The sequence below is a fragment of the Bufo gargarizans genome, chromosome 9 (genome assembly GCF_014858855.1).
Source record: "Bufo gargarizans isolate SCDJY-AF-19 chromosome 9, ASM1485885v1, whole genome shotgun sequence".
Lineage (NCBI taxonomy): Eukaryota > Metazoa > Chordata > Amphibia > Anura > Bufonidae > Bufo > Bufo gargarizans.
In genome coordinates, this window is record NC_058088.1 from 82,491,883 (window position 1) to 82,513,613 (window position 21,731).

Consider the following 21,731-nt stretch of genomic DNA (forward strand, 5'->3'; position numbering starts at 1 on the left):
CTCGAGGTTCCCCACTGGCTCTTGAGGCGATAGACGGCAGACCCCTTCTGCCGCCACACGTGACTCAGGAGACCCTTCCAGTGGGGATGGCCATTGGTGCCGTTCACAGAGAGTCGGTCTGTCTCCAGGTTATTTCGTCTCCACACTACTCGGTGGTCTTGGGGTACCCCTGGCTCCAGAAGCATAATCCGACTTTCGATTGGAGATCGGCCGAGATCCTCTCGTGGTCACCGCAGTGTGGGGCTAGTTGCATCCATGGGCCTGTCAAGTTGCTGTGTACTTCCTCGGACTCTCTGTTGCCTCCTGAATACGAGGAGTACCGGGATGTATTCGATAAGGTGCGTGCGGTTGCCCTACCTCCGCACCGCCCATACGATTGTGCCATAGAGTTACAACCTGGTGCCGTTCTTCCTCGTGGCAAAGTCTATCCACTGTCGGTAGCGGAGAATGAGGCCATGGAGGAGTATGTCAGGGAGGCGCTTTCACGCGGACACATTCGCAAATCCTCGTCCCCGGCAGGGGCTGGATTTTTCTTTGTGAAAAAGAAGGGCGGTGAGTTGAGGCCTTGCATCGATTACAGGGGTCTCAATCGCATCACGATCAAGAACGCTTACCCGATACCCTTGATTTCCGAACTGTTCGATCGCCTCAAAGGGGCCACGGTCTTTACCAAACTCGACCTGAGGGCGGCATATAACCTGGTAAGGATCAAGGCGGGCGATGAGTGGAAGACCGCGTTTAACACCAGGACCGGTCATTATGAATCCTTGGTTATGCCCTTTGGGTTGTGCAATGCGCCCGCAGTCTTCCAGGAATTCATCAACGATGTTTTCCGTGACCTGTTGCAGCAGTGTGTGGTGGTCTATTTGGATGACATCTTGGTATATTCTGAATCCATGGAGGCCCACATTCTGGATGTCAAACGAGTGTTGCAACGGTTACGAGAGAACAAGCTGTTCGGTAAGCTTGAGAAATGCGAATTTCACCGATCCCAGGTAACCTTCTTAGGTTACATCATTTCCGCTGAGGGGTTCTCCATGGATCCTGAGAAGGTTTCGGCTGTCTTACAGTGGCCCCAGCCCAGTGGTCTTCGTGCCCTGCAGCGCTTTTTGGGCTTCGCCAATTATTATCGGAAGTTCATCAGGGACTTTTCCATGCTAGCCAAGCCTCTCACGGATCTGACCAGGAAGGGCAGTAATCCCCAGGTTTGGCCGCTCGAGGCCATCCGAGCTTTTGAGGCTCTAAAGTCCGCCTTTGTGTCGGCTCCGATTCTGTCGCATCCCAACCCTGGGTTGCCTTTTGTCCTCGAGGTGGACGCGTCTGAGACGGGAGTAGGCGCCCTTCTGTCTCAGCGTAGAACACCAGAGGGTCCTCTGCTTCCTTGTGGGTTTTACTCCCGGAAACTGTCTTCCGCGGAGTGCAACTATCAGATTGGTGACAGGGAGTTATTGGCCATCGTGCAGGCCCTTAAAGAATGGAGGCACTTGCTCGAGGGCTCGGTGGTTCCGGTTCTCATCCTGACGGACCACAAGAATCTGACCTACCTCTCTGAGGCCAAGAGATTGACACCACGTCAGGCCAGATGGGCTCTGTTCTTGTCACGTTTTAATTACGTGGTCTCCTACCTACCCGGTTCCAAGAACATCAGAGCGGATGCCTTATCACGGCAGTACTCCGAGCTGTCCGGGGAGGAGTCGATTCTGACTTCGGTCATACCTCCGAATCAGATCCTGGCCGCCATTCGCACCAGCCTGACCTCTCCCCTGGGTGAGCAGATTTTGGCGGCTCAATCTGGTGCTCCCTCTGGGAGACCCAACGGCAGATGTTTTGTGCCTGAGGAGTTGCGCACTCGGTTGTTGCGAACCTACCATAACTCCAAGGCCGCGGGGCATCCTGGAAAGAATCAGCTGTCCTGGGCTGTTTCACGTCTGTTCTGGTGGCCTTCTCTACGTTCCGACATCGCCGCATATGTAGCGGCATGCTCCGTTTGTGCCCAGAGTAAGTCCCCTCGGCACCTTCCGTTGGGCCTTTTGCAACCCATAGCCACCGGGGAGCGTCCATGGTCACACCTGGGGATGGATTTCATTGTGGACCTCCCTGCATCCCGAGGCCATACGGTCATTCTCATGATTGTGGATCGGTTTTCCAAAATGTGCCACTGTGTTCCTCTCAAGAAGTTACCCTCTGCACAAGAGTTGGCCACGATTTTTGCCAGGGAGGTCTTCCGGTTGCACGGTTTGCCCAAGGAGATTGTGTCGGATCGGGGGAGTCAGTTTGTGTCCAGGTTCTGGCGCGCCTTTTGCTCCCAGTTGGGGATTCATCTCTCTTTCTCCTCGGCCTACCACCCTCAGTCCAATGGGGCCGCAGAACGATCCAATCAGGCCTTGGAGCAATTCCTTCGTTGCTATGTCTCCGATCACCAAGACAATTGGGTTGACCTCCTGCCTTGGGCTGAGTTTGCCAGGAACACGGCGGTGAACTCTTCCTCTGGGACGTCTCCCTTCATGGCCAATTATGGGTTCCAACCTGCCGTGTTACCGGAGGTATTCTCTCCCCAGGATATTCCGGCTGTGGAGGATCACCTTTCCGTCCTACGTGCTTCTTGGGTACAGATCCAGAGGTCCCTTGAGGTCTCTGCGCAGCGCCAGAGACTCCAGGCTGATCGCAGACGAGCGCCCGCTCCTTCCTACCAGGTCGGAGACCGCGTATGGTTGTCCACCCGCAACCTCAACCTTCGAGTGCCCACTCCCAAGCTGGCGCCTCGCTTTGTTGGTCCCTTCCGAGTGCTTCGCAGGGTAAACCCGGTAGCCTATGCCCTTGCGCTTCCTCCTGGCATGCGGATCTCCAACGTGTTTCATGTCTCCCTGTTGAAGCCACTGGTGTGTAATCGTTTCACTTCCTCGGTTCCTCGGCCTCGTCCGGTCCAAGTGGGCAATCGTGAGGAGTATGAGGTGAGCAATATCCTGGACTCACGCCTGGTCCGCGGTCGGGTGCAGTTTTTGGTTCATTGGCGTGGTTATGGTCCAGAGGAGCGTTCCTGGGTTCCCTCCGCAGATGTCCATGCTCCTGCCTTGCTCCGAGCCTTCCACGCACACTTCCCTCAGAAACCGTTCTTTACTCCGCGGAGGAGGGGCCCTTGAGGGGGAGGTACTGTCATGGTCTTACCTTCTTGCTGTTCTCCTTCGTTTGACATGTGCTGGCGGCCATCTTGGTTTCTGGGTTTCTTGTAGCCTCCCACCCTGCGGCTTCTCCTTCCCACTGGGAGGAGCTGGATGCCTAGCTCATATATATAGGAGGTCTGTGGCTTCAGTTCCTTGCTTGGTCCTCCTGTGTTCACATGCTTCTAAGACTGCTGCTGCTTCTGGTTCCTGATCCTGGCTTCGTCTGACTACCCTGCTGGTTCCTGATCCAGGCTTCATCTGACTACCCTGCTGGTTCCCGATCCAGGCTTCGTCTGACTACCCTTCTGGTTCCTGACCTCTGGCTTCGCAAGACCCTGCTTCGGTTTAGCCATCCGTTTGGACTTTTGCCTTACAGCTTGATTTTCAATAAAGCCTACTTATTTCCACTTATCTCTTGTTGTACGTCTGGTTCATGGTTCCATGACAGTATTGAAAAGCTCCAGCTGATAATGATGAGTCCTGAATATTCATGAGCTCTGGACTCTCCCCGCCTACCTGCTGCTGAATGACAGTTTTTTTCATATGAATCAGCAGCAGGTGTGCAGGGGAGTGGCTATAGCTCTGAATTGAATATACGCTGGACTCAATGACATCACGCTGGACTCAAATCAGCTCATTAGCATGCGGCATGCGGCATCTTTGTGTGTATATTATTAGGTAACCATCTGTCACACCAGTAAGTGAATAAATCTAAGGCACTTTTTAGTAGTTAATGATTGTATATAATTAGTTAGATTATAATCAAATATTCACATGACAGGTTCCCTTTAAGTAATAATGTATATATATATTTGTAGTCTTTATTCTTAACGGTGTCATCCCTATACAATCGTTTAAGAAACAGCAACTATCTATATCCAATAGTGATTTTTCATCCAAACTAAATAGTGCCGAGCGCAACTGAAGATACCTAAACCAAGAGAGGTTTTCTAGATTATGTGATAAATCCATAAACTACTTAATCTCTCTATCCTTAACTACTTGTGAAATATAAAGAATCCTATTCTTTTGCCAAAATGTATCCATTGCTATACCATCTAAAATCTAAAAGGTGGACATTATGCCAAAGAGGCGTGAATATAAGTGCACCCTTTACCTCCAACCATATTTTAGTAGTAGCCCACATTTTAGAAAGTAATTTTGTAGTCTCTTTATAGTCCTGATCTCGACTAATCAATAGTCTAGATTCCAAAAGAGTACCGTATATGCCGGCGTATAAGACGACCCCCAACTTTTACACTGAAAATATAGAGTTTGGGATATACTCGCCGTATAAGACTACCCCTTTTTCAACACACAGCAGTACATTACTGCATCCCACCACCATCCCTGGGTACCTCTGCCATCTCTGAATCCCACCACCATCCCTGCATCCCACCACCATCCCTGCATCCCACAACCATCCCTAGATACCACTGCCATCCCTGCATCCCACCACCATCCCTAGGTACCACCTCCATCCCATGGTATCACCACCATCCCTGCATCCCACCACCTTCCTTGTCCTCGCTCCCTGCCTCCCAGACCCTAAACATGTGCCACCTATACCCTGATAATGTTTTTGTTATGTTATTCTTCATATTCACATTCACATATGCACATCTGCGCCACACTTAGATACGCCGCACGGAGATCTCGCACATGCGCAGGAGCGAGATGCGAGCGACCGAGAGGATCTCGTGTATCCACGCTCGCCACATGAAATCTCGCACATGCCTAGGAGCGAGATGCGAACGGCCGGGAGGATGGCGGTACAAGGAGCATACAAGGTACAGAGCAGGGGGAAGGCATACAAGGTACAGAGCAGGGGCGGTATACAAGGTACAGCGCAGGGGGGGAATATGCCGTGGGTTACATCGCAGCTATCAGCTGCTGGGGATACAAGGCAATAGCCCGGGCTCTCTCTGTTGATAATTCGGGCGTCCCGGCACTGCAGCGCCCGCCATACCCGGCGTATAAGACGACCCCCGACTTTTGAGAAGATTTTCATGTGTTAAAAAGTAGTCTTATACGCAGGAATATACAGTAAATATGTTATCATATGAATAATTCTCTACTAGGCTCCTTAAAAGTGCGCTGTTTTTCCATTCATAACACATCCATAACTGAGCGGCAATAAAGTAACCTTTGAAGTAGGGGAGATTTAAACCCCCACATTCCAATGGTTTATATAGATATTCCAATTTTAGCCTCACTCGTTTTCTTCTCCAGACTAGATCATTGATTATTCTTTCCATGAGTTTAAAGTATTTTTCTTCTATCCAAATAGGTGTATGCCTGAGAACATACAGGAATTGTGGTAGAATCACCATCTTGATCAGTGAGACTCGGTCGGCTCTAGATAGGGGGAGTTTCAACCAAATCCCTATTTTTGCTCTAGTTTTCATTATTAATGGGATCAGGTTGAGTTGGACAATGTTTTCAACCTTGGGCGATATCATCATACCCAGGTATTGAAGAGTGTCAACAACATCCAACTGGGTTATCAAGGCCTCCTTATGGGATAAAGGGTCTATTGGCATCAAACTGGTCTTCGACCAGTTTTTGTGAAGACTAGATACCTCACCAAATAATTTAACCATTCGAATAATTCTTGGAAGAGTTATTTCCGTGTGGTCTACAAAAAAATGAACATCATCCGCATATAAGGAGATACGATCTTCCACTCCTAATGTTCCAAATCCTTTAATTTGATCATCCTGCCTAATGGCCAGAGCTAGGGGCTCAATGTAAATGTCAAATAACAGTGGAGATAGTGGACGACAGCCCTGGTGAGTACCTCTGTTTAGATCAAAGCTAATAGTCATGATCCCATTAAGACTCAGCTTCGCCGTAGGGGATCTGTACAGTAATTTAAGGATGTTTATGAATCTCTCCCCAAAGCCCATCCTGGCCAGAACCCTCCACAGGCAACGCCACTCCACCCTGTCAAAGGCCTTGGATGCATCCAGTGACAGGATGGAGCGGGCGGCCTCCCCAAGGGCCTGTATATTGGCAAAGAGCCGATGAAGATTGTGATGAGTGCCCTTATTTTGAATGAAGCCATTCTGGTGGACAATGGAGGGAATGACCCTAGAGAGCCTTGTGGCCAAGATCCTTGCCAGGAGCTTTATATCTGCATTAAGCAGTGAAATCGGTCTATAAGATCCCAGGTCTGTGGGATCCTTGGCTTTTTTGGGAATTAATGTTATTACAGCTTCCATCATTGAGTCTGGCATTTTCCCATCCTCCACTGATTTAGCAAAGATCCCCAACAATCTAGGAAGAATAATCTCCCTATATTTACTGTAAAATTCATATGGGAGTCCGTCTGAACCGGGGGCGTGGAGTTACCCGAGCATAATTTAATTGCCCCTTCAAGTTCCTGAATGGAGAAGTCTACCTTAAGTGCTTTCTTTTGGGCCACGGTAATAGTTGGGAAAACAATGCCATCGAGATAGGAATCCATAATTTCATCTGTAATCTTACATTCTGCTTTGTAAATATCTGAAAAGTAATCCAAAAAATCTTTCTCCATAGAATTGTGTCCACTAACCATCCTACCGTTGGTCAGTTGGATATTATCTATGTATTTTTTGGATTCCTGGCTCAAAATCACTCTTGATAGAAGTTTCCCGGGTCGCCCTGACTCTGTGAAAAATTTTTGATTTAAAAAATTTACTTTGTTGGGCCTTCTCCAACAAGAAGTTGTAGTATGCTTGTGTAGTATTCTGCATATTTTCCCTATTTTCCTCTGTCTTGTTTATATAAAAAGATTGTGTAGCTGAGGATGCTAGTTCTTCTAAGTTTTTCTGTTTTTTCCTGTACTCATTTCTCAGGTTCGCAATGTTACTGACCATTATTCCCCTCATATAGGCCTTAAAGGTATCCCATACCACCTGGATTTTTGCTGAACCATAGTTAGTATCCCAAAATCAGTTAATGTCCTTTTGTATTATTTTGTGTCTCTTTATTACTGATAACCAATAAGGGTTTAGTCTGAATGGGGGCCTCTCTATATTTTTATCGTGAGTCAGACAAAGTTCAAGTAATAGAGGCAAATGGATGAAGAATGACCTTGTCTCGTACTTCGTTCGTTTTACATATCTCACATATTTTCTATTCATCAGGGCAAGGTCTATTCTGGACATGGATTTACCTGATTTACTGATACATTAAAAAGCCCATTTCCCATGACCAAGACGTCCCCAAACATCCTCAAACCCGGCCTTAGAACAAAAACGTGCTAAGGGGGATCCCTGAACAGAGATGTCTCCCTTACCACCCATAGAGACCCTATCCAACACAGGGTTAATAGCACAGTTAAAATCTCTGATAATCAGTGTTGGACACTCTGGCCATTTATCCATATATAATAAAGTAATATTTAAGTATTTTCATTTTCTTAATTCCCGGAGAACCCCTTAAGACCGGCATTTTAGACGCTGGTCTTAACAACCCCTATAGCTGAAGGTGGATCCGCCGAAGATATGAAGAGGTGCCGGTCTCTACATAACTTTGGCATATCCAGCGCCAGTCTAAATGTAAGACAGCTTCCTTGCTGGCTTACATTTAGACCATTTTCTATGCTTAAAACATGCGTAGAAAATGATAAATGAGATGGGGCTGCCAGCCCGTCCCCTTTCCCGCCCATGCCATGTCCACTTTTTTAGACCTTGCGTGAGCGGGGAATAGTCACAGATTGCTGCGCAAATAACCTCTGTGCTGCAATCTGTGCCATAGATAAGCCTAACATAGGTGTATTTCTGGATAGTAAATGACCCCCTTTATTTCCATAATCAGTTTTTTGTCTCCTGCTGGAAAAATACTGAGGTTCAGGAGAAGTGTAACATGCTCCACCTCCTAATGCGTCTAACCTGTAACATGGTGCTGCACAGACAACTAAAGGGCGGTACACGGAGTGCCTATGGCTCTATAGTACAGTGTGACAGGAAATCTGTGTGCCTCTGTACAGTCTGCTATACAGAGCCTAAGGGCAATGTCTTAGAAAGCTGGTAGACATGGGAAGGGCCTGACCATTTTAGTGTATCTTGCATGGGTTTCTTAAATTCCTCTGCATAAATAGTAAAATTTAGCTATAACCCATTTCTTCATCCACATCCTCTCTCATCCCTTGGTTGAACCTTGAACTATTGGGGTCATTTATCAAACTGGTGTAAAGTAGAACTGGCTTAGTTGCCCATAGCAACCAATTAGCTTCCACCTTTCATTTTTGAACAGCTCCTTTGGAAAATGAAAGCAGGAATCTGATTGGTTGCTATGGGCACCTAAGCCAGTTCTACTTTACACCAGTTTAATAAATGACCCCATATGTTGTTTTTTCAACTATACTATACACTCACCTAAAGAATTATTAGGAACACCATACTAATTCGGTGTTGGACCCCCTTTTGCCTTCAGAACTGCTCATGTAGCCTGTGGCATTTAAACGATGGCCAATTGGCACTAAGGTGCCTAAAGTGTGCCCAGAAAACATCCCCCACACCATTACACCACCACCACCAGCCTGCACAGTAGTAACAAGGCATGATGGATACATGTTCTCATTCTGTTTACGCCAAATTCGGACTCTACCATTTGAATGTCTCAACAGAAATCGAGACTCATCAGACCAGGCAACATTTTTCCAGTCTTCAACAGTCCAATTTTGGTGAGCTCGTGCAAATTGTAGCCTCTTTTTCCTATTTGTAGTGGAGATGAGTGGTACCCGGTGGGGTCTTCTGCTGTTGTAGCCCATCCGCCTCAAGGTTGTGCGTGTTGTGGCTTCACAAATGCTTTGCTGCATACCTCGGTTGTAATGAGTGGTTATTTCAGTCAACGTTGCTCTTCTATCAGCTTGAATCAGTCGGCCCATTCTCCTCTGACCTCTAGCATCAACAAGGCATTTTCGCCCACAGGACTGCCGCATACTGGATGTTTTTCCCTTTTCACACCATTCTTTGTAAACCCTAGAAATGGTTGTGTGTGAAAATCCCAGTAACTGAGCAGATTGTGAAATACTCAGACCGGCCCGTCTGGCACCAACAACCATGCCACGCTCAAAATTGCTTAAATCACCTTTCTTTCCCATTCTGACATTCAGTTTGGAGTTCAGGAGATTGTCTTGACCAGGACCACAACCCTACATGCATTGAAGCAATTGCCATGTGATTGGTTGACTAGATAAATCGCATTAATGAGAAATACAACAGGTGTTCCTAATAATTCTTTAGGTGAGTGTATAACGCTGCCCAGAAATTTCCAAAAGTAATGATTATTTGCCCCAGCTATAACCAGAGCTCAGGGTGGAAGAAGAAAAGCTAGATGATTACCTCTCTAAATTTCTCCAATGACCTAAATTAACCTGTAACCACCAAGATCATTGATAATGTATTGATTAGATTTGCCATCATGTCTGATCTGTGACAGTTAAGACCGCTAGTACCCTATCAATCCCATGAATGAGGGACTTCATGGTTCTGGAAAAAGCACATTAGGTTTCCTCACTATACAGCACCTTTCACAATGGAGCACTGTGATATAACATGTAATACATTTCTATCCAAGGGTGTTATAATTCATTTACACACAATGCTAGATCAGGAGTGTCACTGTCTCAGGGAGAAGACAAAAGCGCCAAAGTGCTTCATCGAGCACCATGGATCCTTCATTGTTGGCAGGGTCCTAACAGTTGACCCCCACTGATGAGGTATAGATTATATATCTAATAATACAGTGTAAATATTGTGATCTTTTTGATGAAAACCTTATTTTTAAGATCTCTTCTTTATATCAGGAAATTAATTCAAATGTGGACAGTGATGGTATGCACCTAGTCCTGCTCCCACATATAGATATCAGCAATGTGAAAACTACTATACAGATATAGGACAACAGGTATTAAATAGGGAGCTAGACCCAGGGAACTCCACGTTCTCTCAGGAACCCCAGTGATAATGTGACTGATAAGAGCAGGAGACACACAATCACTGACAACTCGTTGTATTGACTATTAGACTAGTCCATTCCTTAATCTCCCAAATTGTCTTAATTTCTAGCAACTTTGGCAATAACTTCGGCTCATCAGAGACAACACATTCTAATACTGTACGGATCTCCTACTTCGTACAGTATTGGAACGAAGTTTTATGCAAATCGACTTTGGATGTTTCATCAGAAGTCGATTTGCTCATCCCTAATTACAATGCATCTGGCAGAGCAGGTACATAGTGGCCCGATGGTCCTTATGTACAGGTTTGTTAGTAACAGGACGGCTACTTAGTGACAGTTTACAGTGACAGCATCAGGTAGAAGGTTATAGGGGTTGTGTGCTGCAATCATATTGATGACCTACACTCAATATCAATATCAGATTGGCCGGGGTCTGACTCCTGGCACCCCTATCTGACTCCCGGCACCCCTATCGATCTGCTGTTTGATGGGGATGAGGTGTTTGTGCAAGTGGTGCGTCCTCGTCAATATATACTCCAGCTGCTTATAGTGGCAGTGCAGTCTATAGCGGCACTGCTCGTCCTATTCACTTGAAAGGGAAGCATGGGAAGTATTTGTAATTGCACTGCACCACTGCTACAATCCAGAGAGCGTGCAGGTACAGCTGAGGGTCAGACTCCTGCTGATCTGATATTGATGACCTATTCTGAGGATATTATCAGTATTATACCTTTGCATTGTTTGAAATGTAAGAAATATTCACACATATTCAAACATATTTCATATTCCTATTTCAAAAGAAAGTTTAACTTTTTTATAGAACAGGCTCTATTCCATGAAATCCCCCCATGCAGTTTTTCTGTGACTTTGCAAAAATTACATTAAAAAATGTGCCAGCAGATTGACCTCCCTCTAGTGGCGGCTGCCTGAAAATGCAGTGTTTTACATTGTGAAGAGGAAGGAATTTAGCGCCAGGCCCCCCTCCCCCCCGGTCCATAGCATTTGCCTGTTCTGCCTACACTGAGGTATAGGAGACTTCAAAGTGTAAAACTGTATTTCTAATGTTATTAATGCATTTACTATATTTCTGTATGCGTATGGAAACCATGGGCCTTATTGACTCTACGGCACTGTGTTCAGGAGAGGCTTCAGGTGCCTAGGCACACCGAATTACAGTTTAGCCCACTGTGGAAAATCTCCACATCCCAAGGTGCAAAAATAGATTCGCTTGAAATGGAGAAAGAAATGTCCAGCAAAAGGTAGTCTTTTAAAATGTCCATTTATTGATATCCATTAAAAATGAAATTCTGTGACTGACACCGACAGAACAGTCTACGCGTTTTGAGACACCAGATTCTTAAGGCCATGGGCTGCCGAGTATATGGCAATAATTTGGATTTTCCCCAACCTTTGCTGGTAGAACAGAGCCCCATCTGCCCTTTGTAACAGTAGCAGATGAAGCTTTTCAAATGTGCACAAACCTCATCAAGTCATATGGACTGCGAGGGTTAAGTGACCAGCAAAAACAGTTTTAATTATCGCTTGAGCAGGGCACGCTGGATGGTGGAGTGCACATTTGGAATTAGGACATCTAAGTGGAGAGTCTTCATGAAGCCAATCCAACTGCTTGCAGATGCTTTTGACCAAGTGATCAAGGCATATGTTTTGCACAATTATTTTTTAATGAAAGAAGCTCTGCCTACTGTGTCAACTGGCTAACTGCATAAACCCACTGGCCCACGGGCTACCATTGCTGTTGAAGGGGTATTCTGGGATTTTAATATTGATGACCCCATCCTCAGGATAGGTCATCAATATCAGATCGGTGGGGTACAACATCTCACACTCCAGCTGGTCAGCTGGTTGAAGGGAAGGCAGAGTTCCGTGCAAGTGCAGCCTTCCCTACATTGTTTACCTGCTCGCCGTTGACATCACAGCGGTGAGCAGGTGTAATTGCAAACCTCCTATTCACTATAATGGGATAGCTTCTTCCTATTCAATTTTGATATACTGTATCTGTTAAAAATGTAAATATACGGTTCTTGTGCTGTAGCATGTAGACCACCTGTATATCATGTTCTATCAGATCTCTTAATAGATGTTTTTATATAAAGATTACATTTTGATTTGGCCAATATGCATTGGCCAATGTTTTTACAAGAGAAAATTTTGATTCTGATGAAGTTTTTGAAGAAATTTGTTTAGTTCTGAATTGGTTTGTCATGAATTGCAATAAATCTGGTATACCCAGGCCATTCTGCCTAATCATATGCATCCTACTTTGTGGCCCAATCTCAGTGTGAAAGTTTGGAAGTTAAAGGGGTTGTCTCATCATGGACAATGGGGGCATATCGAACGGAGTCCCGCAAGGTGGTGGCTGGAGGACTTCCGGTCCGGCCACCACCAAGTCGGCTCCCCATAGAAGTGAATGGGAGCGTACACGCATGCGCGGACCCAGCTCCCATTCATTTCTTTAGGGCCGATGGAAATAGCCGAGCCAGCGCTCGGCTATTTTCGCCGGCCCCATAGAAAATGAATAGAGGGCGGCTGCACATGTGCAGTGCGCCCTCCTTCACTCCAGACGGGAGACCCGCACCTATAAGACATTGGGGGCATATCCTAGCGATATGCCCCCATTGTCCATGATGAGATAACCCCTTTAAACTGCAGGGACAGGGTAAAGAGAGTGCAGGGAGAGGGTATTGCAGTCTAATGCACCCAGATTCATAATTTACTCATTCTGTAGGTATTGTGCCATCAGTATTACAGGCAGTTGTAATTTATCGCAATCTACATCACTGTGTAGGGCACCAAGATTCATAACTAATCCCTTCTGTTAGCTGTGGAATTACTGTTCGTCAGTATTACAGGTCAATAAAAGTGTCAGGTCTAATTTATCACAGTGGACTTAACTGTGTAGTGCCCCAAGATTCAAATAGTGACCCCATGACAGAGTGGGGAAGGTAGCAGCAGCAGCGGCAGTAGTGGCCTCATGACAGAGTGGGGACGGTGGATGCAGCAGTGGCAGTAACTGTGACAAAAGTGGACCCATGCAATAGGAGAAAAGAAAAAAGAGGTTGAGTGATTCCACCAGGGCTATAGGCCCTGGGGAAAAGGTGCCAGAGGGACGGAGAAGATACTAGTACAGTCGTGGCCAAAAGTTTTGAGAATTACATAGATATTGGAAATTGGAAAAGTTGCTGTTTAAGTTTTTATAATAGCAATTTGCATATACTCCAGAATGTTATGAAGAGTGATCAGATGAATTGCATAGTCCTTCTTTGCCATTAAAATTAACTTAATCCCCAAAAAAAGTTTCCAGTGCATTTCATTGCTGTCATTAAAGGACCTGCTGAGATCATTTCAGTAATCGTCTTGTTAACTCAGGTGAGAATGTTGACGAGCACAAGGCTGGCGATCATTATGTCAGGCTGATTGGGTTAAAATGGCAGACTTGACCTGTTAAAAGGAGGGTAATGCTTGAAATCATTGTTCTTCCATTGTTAACCATGGTGACCTGCAAAGAAACGCGTGCAGCCATCATTGCGTTGCATAGAAAATGGCCTCACAGGCAAGGATATTGTGGCTACTAAGATTGCACCTCAATCAACAATTTATAGGATCATCAAGAACTTCAAGGAAAGAGGTTCAATTCTTGTTAAGAAGGCTTCAGGGTGTCCAAGAAAGTCCAGCAAGCACCAGGATCATCTCCTAAAGAGGATTCAGCTGCGGGATCGGAGTGCCACCAGTGCAGAGCTTGCTCAGGAATGGCAGCAGGCAGGTGTGAGCGCATCTGTATGCACAGTGAGGCGAAGACTTTTGGAAGATGGCCTGGTGTCAAGAAGGGCAGCAAAGAAGCCACTTCTCTCCAAAAAAAACCATCAGGGACAGATTGATCTTCTGCAGAAAGTATGGTGAATGGACTGCTGAAGACTGGGGCAAAGTCATATTCTCCGATGAAGCCTCTTTCCGATTGTTTGGGGCATCAGGAAAAAGGCTTGTCCGGAGAAGAAAAGGTGAGCACTACCATCAGTCCTGTGTCATGCCAACAGTAAAGCATCCTGAGACCATTCATGTGTGGGGTTGCTTCTCATCCAAGGGAGCGGGCTCACTCACAATTTTGCCCAAAAACACAGCCATGAATAAAGAATGGTACCAAAACACCCTCCAACAGCAACTTCTTCCAACAATCCAACAACAGTTTGGTGAAGAACAATGCATTTTCCAGTACGATGGAGCACCGTGCCATAAGGCAAAAGTGATAACTAAGTGGCTCGGGGACCAAAATGTTGACATTTTGGGTCCATGGCCTGGAAACTCCCCAGATCTTAATCCCATTGAGAACTTGTGGTCAATCCTCAAGAGGCGGGTGGACAAACAAAAACCCACTAATTCTGACAAACTCCAAGAAGTGATTATGAAAGAATGGGTTGCTATCAGTCAGGAATTGGCCCCAGAAGTTGATTGAGAGCATGCCCAGTCGAATTGCAGAAGTCCTGAAAAAGAAGTAGTGTAATTATATTTCACTACATCACAGAAACAACTGAAACAAATATCTAAAAGCAGTTTAGCAGCAAACTTTGTGAAAACTAATATTTGTGTCATTCTCAAAACTTTTGGCCACGACTGTAGATAGAGGAAAATAAAAAAGCGCCACAGTCTAAGTGCCATTCAGTAACTATTTAGGGAAGGCAGCACAAGTGTTATGGGGAGGTGAAAAAAATGTTTTTCATTCCCAATAGACAAATACCAGTAATGGGTGAACCTGTTCTGGTGGTTCCAAAATAGCTAATTGGATCCAACCGGCCTTGATTAAAAAAAAGAGAGAACACTATAGGAGGTCCCACTTCCAAGAGTATGGAGGAGATAGGTGTGGTAAGTAGTACCCCCTTGTACCGGAGGATGGTGGTAATACAGAATAATCTCGTGAAGAGAGTTTATAATTCTGAAAGTTAGAGTACATCTGGATTTAACCCTAATACGAGTTATTTGACCCCAGGTGCTCTGCAATCCAACTTCTTGGAGGGCCAAGTGACATTCAGCACTAACTGTTCTGTGATGCTCTTACATGTCTGGGGCTGCACACACACTGCACTGAAGGGATCTCCTTGTATCTACTTTTTGCCAACAGGTGCAGGTTACCTGCTCAACGTCATTCGTCATAGGGATCGGGGATTGTAATACTGGAGGAGACTAATTTATTTGGTAAAAGGGTAATTTATTTGCTAAAAGACCAATTTTTTTCGCTACAAGAATAATTTTTCAGATAAAGGAATAATATTTCCGACAAAAAACGACGATCAACTCATGGGCAACTCTCAATTTATTTGTGCGGCCCACAGGGTGTTAAGTAAGACCGCTCTGTAACACAATCACAGTAACTATTTGGCTAGCAGAAGCCATTAAAGGGAGTCTGTCACCTAATCTGAGCCTTTTAGACCGCTCAGATGAGGTTATAGACTCCTGTGCTCTCATTACAATGGTACCTTTATTTGTTCTGTTCCTCACTGAGATCTTAAAAAAAAAGACTTTTTAAACGTATGCTAATGAGGTTCAGCAAGTGCCCAGGGGTGGTGTTACTGCAGCAAGTACCCAGACGATATGCCCAGAAAACCACACCTCTTTGACCCCTCTGACCCGCCCTTGTTCCCTATTACCTCCTCCTCTTCCTCCCAGATCTCGCCAGTGCATGCGCAGTCCAACATCCTGTTCCTTTGCCCATAATGGGAACAGCAGTGCGCAGGTGCGAGACAAGTGTGGAGCGGCGCAGGCGAGAGATCTGGGAGGAAGAGGAGGAGGTAATAATAGGAAACAAGGGCGGGCCAGAGGGCTGAAAGAGGTGTGGTTTTCTGGGCACATCACGGAGGGGCCTGGGCACTTGCTGCAGTAACGCCACCCCTGGGCACTAGCCGAACCTCATTAGCATAGGTTTAAAAAGTATTTTTTGGAAGATCTCGGCAAGGGACAGAACAAATAAAGGTACCATTGTAATGAGGGCACAGGAGTCTATAACCTGATCTGAGTGGTCTAAAAGGCTCAGATTAGGTGACAGACTCCCTTTAAATATCAATGTAGACACGCTACAAACGGTAGAATGAGATAGGTGTATCACCCCAATTTGTGAATCAGGGCCTAAAAGAATTGTGTATCTATTAATCAATGTTTCTATAGCAGAACAGATTAAGTACTAATGGCGCAGCAGATGAACTAGACAAACGCACCTATATATTAGACTACCTGTTGACAATCAGTCTGATGCACAGTAAGTCTGTGTATAACAGAACAGATTAAAAATGAATGGCCCAGCAGTTGAACAAGATGCACAGGGCGATTACACTGAGCCTGCACTGTTCTTGCAGTCTCCCTATGCTCTCCCTACAGTGTCTAACAATTTACCCTGTGATCTCCCTACACTGTCATTATCCAATATTCTACAATTAAAAGCTTTCTAACACACTGTCCCTAGTGTTTGCCATGTCTCTCCACAGTGAAATGGCAGCAACCTCGAGGGATGAGGCTTTTATAGAGCTGTGACATCACAGGGAATGGCTATCTGTTGATTGGCTGGCTGCACAGCATTTTTTGTCATATTGTGTTCCCAGGCTTCTTACTTTAATTTTGTAAAATGTGTAGCTGCCATTTTAGGAAAAAAACAATTCTTTACCACAAAGTGCGAATCAAATTTTTCCTGAAATCAACTCGTTTCACTTCAATTCGCTCAATACTTGTGTTTACTATGAATGTGTGTATTGTAAAATAAAATATTTTATTTATCCTACAGTGCATAATCTTGTACAGTTTTCTCCTATTTTTTTTTTACCTGTTTCTTGAAAGATCCAGAACTTATGGTAGGGGCTACTTTAGGCCTAGTGTAACAATGTTAAAGCAAATAACACAATAATAACAAACATAGATGACAAAGTATGGTACTTTACTATTTATATATATATATTTTTTTACAAACTTAAAGTATGTACAATGAATAAAGAATAACAATAATTTTTTTGTTTCAGCCTACCCGTCATATGGTGGGTTTTGGCTGTCAGATCTTGGTGGCAGAGGTGTGGTGCGGAACTGGAATAACCTGCGGGAGGAGGGGAAGTGTGGAGGGTAGAGGATACTGACAGAGCAGGACCAGGAGGAGAAATAGCAGTGAAGGACAAAATGAGAAGGAGTCTGGTGGTAAGGAGGGAAATCCTGGATCCTGCCCTCAAACTGAGTAGGGGTGATGGGAGTGGGGTGGGGGACGGCACATAATTCTATACCATCTGGATAAGTGACACTCAGCACTTAAGAGTCTGCTCCAGCCACAGAGTCAGAGTTTGGAGAAAACTCTGATTCGGAGAAAGGTTTTCAGGCTGCCCTGCTGCCTCCTCCCAGGATGTGAGCAAGAAGTTCCTCCTTATCCCAATTCATTTGCTCTTCCAATCTAAGCAAGCAATCTCTCACAGTGCTTGCTAGATTCTCCAAATTCGATGTACGTCTCCTACCTATTCCAGCCGAAGCAGACGATATGTGTGCTCTGGCTGTTTCAGTAGGAGCCAAGGGACCAGATAGTGGACAATCACTTTCTCAAGCTAGCTCCTGAGGGACAGAGGGCCCCACAATGGACCTCAGAATCAGACTTCGATGGGTCCTTTCTCTGCTGAGCTTCTTGGGTGCTTGAATGTGTTCTGCAACAAAAGTAAAAGAAAAAAAGTACACATTTTCAAATATGTTTACTTTAACACATCAACATACAGGGGAAAATATTTCTAATAGTTATTTGCAACAGAATAATAAATCTTATTTCAAAGTCAGATAATGTGACTCGTGATTAGGAAATGCATTGGCTGGACATATATTTTCAGTTGCCAAACATACATATTTGAAAAAAAAAAACTACACCACCGATATACAAAGAGCCAGTATCATCATTGAGTAACTACAGAGAAATCTACCGTATTTTGGCCGACAACTACTGTACATGTAAATTTGTCATACGTACGTAGGTGAACCCACACAACCTTCCTCAGCATTGATAAAACACATACTTTTGATGACATTTCAATGTAGTGTGTGATAAATGCTTCAAAGCAACCTAAATAGTCATATAAAAAAAGCTCATAGTATTTCAGCAAAAATCATTGTTGAGATATCTGGTTGCTACATGGATTCTGATTACATAACTCTACAGTGGCCCCAAAAACATTCTAAAATGATGCATACCTACACATGCATGACCTCCTTCACTGATCTGCCTTATAGTAATGTCTGACCTGAGACTGGTATAGTAGAGCCAATATTGACACAAAAATATGGAGAAATCCAGCTTCCATAAAAATATGTAGTTTATTTATGCACTAAGATAAAAAAAAAAATACACATACAACAGCGTCAACAATGATGCTTTTGTCTGTGTGTATGGCTTTTTATCTTTATGCATAAACAACAATTTTTTTTAATGGAAGATGGATTTCACCATATTTCAGTGTCAAGATTGGTACACCCGATCCAGGTGTTATCCATGCTTACAGGAATTACCCACATTTGAGCTGTACTACACGATTATAAACTGCCTGTCCAAAAAAAAGTCGCCACCTGGATTTAACTAGGCAAATAGTTATGAGCCTCCTACTGGATAATTACTGCATGGGCGATTATCTTTCAGCTGGCAATAAGTTATTTAACCCCAACTATTGCAGCGAGTTGCTTCTCATTTCTTAAACAACCATGTCGAAAGACACATCTCGTGGTCGTGGAAAAGATGTTAGTCTGTTTGAGAAGGGTCAAATCATTGGCATGCATCAAGCAGAGAAAACATCTAAGGAGATTGCAGAAACTACTAAAATTGGGTTAACAACTGTCCAACGCATTATAAAAAACTGTAAGGATAGTGGGGACGCATCGTATTCGAGGAAGAAATGTGGCGGGAAAAAAATCCTGAATGATCATGATCGGCGATCACTTAAATGTTTGGTGAAATCAAATCCAAGAAAAACAACAGTAGAACTCAGGGCTATGTTTAATAGTGAAAGTAAGAGCATTTCCACACGTATAATGCGAAGGGAACTCAAGGGATTGGGACTGAACAGCTGTGTAGCCATAAGAAAACCACTAATCAGTGAGGCAAATCAGAAAAAAAGGCTTCAATTTGCTAGGGAGCATAAAGATTGGACTCTGGAGCAATGGAAGAAGCTCATGTGGTCTGATGAGTCCAGATGTACCCTGTTGGGCGCCTTTAGGGTGAGAAGAGAGGCAGATGAAGTGATGCACCCATCATGCCTAATGCCCACTGTACAAGCCTGTGGGGGCAGTGCTATGATCTGGGGTTGCTGCAGTTGGTCAGGTCTAGGTTCAGCAACAGTATGTGCTCCAAGAATGAGGTCAGCTGACTACCTGAACATACTGAATGACCAGGTTATTTCATCAATGGATTTTTCTTCCCTGATGGCACGGGCATATTCCAAGATGACAATGCCAGGATTCATCGGGCTCAAATTGTGAAAGAGTGGTTCAGGGAGCATGAGACATCATTTTCACACATGAATTGGCCAGACCTTAACTCCATTGAGAATCTTTGGGATGTGCTGGAGAAGACTTTGCGCAGCAGTCAGACTCTACCATCATCAATGTGAGATCTTGGTGAAAAATGAATGCAACACTGAATGGAAATAAATCTTGTGACATTGCAGAAGCTTATCGAAACACTGCCACAGTGAATGCGTGCCGTAATTAAAGCTAAAGGCTTTTTTTTGGTGGTGGCTTTTTTTTGGTGGTGACATACTATCCCATTTTAGAACACTTACTGAGTTTGAAAGTTGTGGGGACATTGGCGGATCCACCCCCTCCTCTGATACGGTTCCTGTATCAGTACATTAAAAATAATGGTTAATTAAAGATGTTGTAAGTGTAGAATTATCAATATCTCTTGGATGACATGTCTACAAGATAACAAAAATGATGTCAGTGTAAAGACATGGACTTTTGTTTGGTCTAGCCATTAAAAATAATAATACTTACCAAGGCCCAGGTACATGATGGGGGGGTCAGCCGGGACATGTGCCCCAGGCGCATAGGCTGGGGTGGTACACTGCTATTACAGGTCCTTCTCAAAAAATTAGCATATTGTGATAAAGTTCATTATTTTCTGTAATGTACTGATAAACATTAGACTTTCATATATTTTAGATTCATTACACACCAACTGAAGTAGTTCAAGCCTTTTATTGTTTTAATATTGATGATTTTGGCATACAGCTCATGAAAACCCAAAATTCATATCTAAAAAAATTAGCATATCATGAAAAGGTTCTCTAAACGAGCTATCTGAATCAACTAATTAACTCTAAACACCTGCAAAAGATTCCTGAGGCTTTTAAAAATTCCCAGCCTGGTTCATTACTCAAAACCGCAATCATGGGTAAGACTGCCGACCTGACTGCTGTCCAGAAGGCCATCATTGACACCCTCAAGCAAGAGGGTAAGACACAGAAAGAAATTTCTGAACGAATAGGCTGTTCCCAGAGTGCTGTATCAAGGCACCTCAGTAGGAAGTCTGTGGGAAGGAAAAAGTGTGGCAGAAAACGCTGCACAACGAGAAATGGTGACCGGACCCTGAGGAAGATTGTGGAGAAGGACCGATTCCAGACCTTGGGGGACCTGCGGAAGCAGTGGACTGAGTCTGGAGTAGAAACATCCAGAGCCACCGTGTGCAGGAAATGGGCTACAGGTGCCGCATACCCCAGGTCAAGCCACTTTTGAACCAGAAACAGCGGCAGAAGCGCCTGACCTGGGCTACAGAGAAGCAGCACTGGACTGTTGCTCAGTGGTCCAAAGTACTTTTTTCGGATGAAAGCAAATTTTGCATGTCATTCGGAAATCAAGGTGCCAGAGTCTGGAGGAAGACTGGGGAGAGGGAAATGCCAAAATGCCTGAAGTCCAGTGTCAAGTATCCACAGACGATGGTCTGGGGTGCCATGTCAGCTGCTGGTGTTGGTCCACTGTGTTTTATCAAGGGCAGGGTCAATGCAGCTAGCTATCAGGAGATTTTGGAGCACTTCATGCTTCCATCTGCTGAAAAGCTTTATGGAGATGAAGATTTCATTTTTCAGCACGACCTGGCACCTGCTCACAGTGCCAGGGGCGTAACTAGAAGTGACTGGGCCCCACAGCAAATATTTGTAAGGGCCCCCCTCAGCGCGCTTCGCACCTCCCTCCTCCTGTGTAAACCCCACTCCTTTGGCACAGTGTAGCGGTATACTGTATATTGTGTGGCACAGTATAGAGGTATACTGTATATTGTGTGGCACAGTATAGCGGTATACTGTATATTGTGTGGCACAGTGTAGAGGTATATTGTGAGGCACAGTGTAGCGGTATACTGTATATTGTGTGGCACAGTGTGGAGGTATATTGTGAGGCACAGTGTAGCGGTATACTGTATATTTTGTGGCACAGTGTAGCGGTATATTGTGAGGCACAGTGTAGAGGTATACTGTATATTGTGTGGCACAGTGTAGCGGTATACTGTATATTGTGTGGCACAGTGTAGCGGTATACTGTATATTGTGTGGCACAGTGTAGCGGTATACTGTATATTGTGGGGCACAGTGTAGAGGTATACTGTATATTGTGGGG

The 21,731-nt window shown here is 44.7% G+C and overlaps 1 long non-coding RNA gene across 1 annotated transcript in view; it reads right to left on the reverse strand.

Moving 5' to 3' along the window:
- Positions 1 to 17,109: 17,109 nt before the first annotated feature.
- The window catches only part of LOC122919894, a 44,453-nt gene continuing 39,831 nt past the window's right edge, over positions 17,110 to 21,731 (reverse strand). The window contains exons 2-3 of the long non-coding RNA XR_006386830.1: positions 19,901 to 19,956; positions 17,110 to 17,785 (exon numbers count right to left, since the gene is read on the reverse strand). This is a non-coding gene — a long non-coding RNA (uncharacterized LOC122919894). The remainder of the gene's footprint in view (positions 17,786 to 19,900; positions 19,957 to 21,731) is intronic.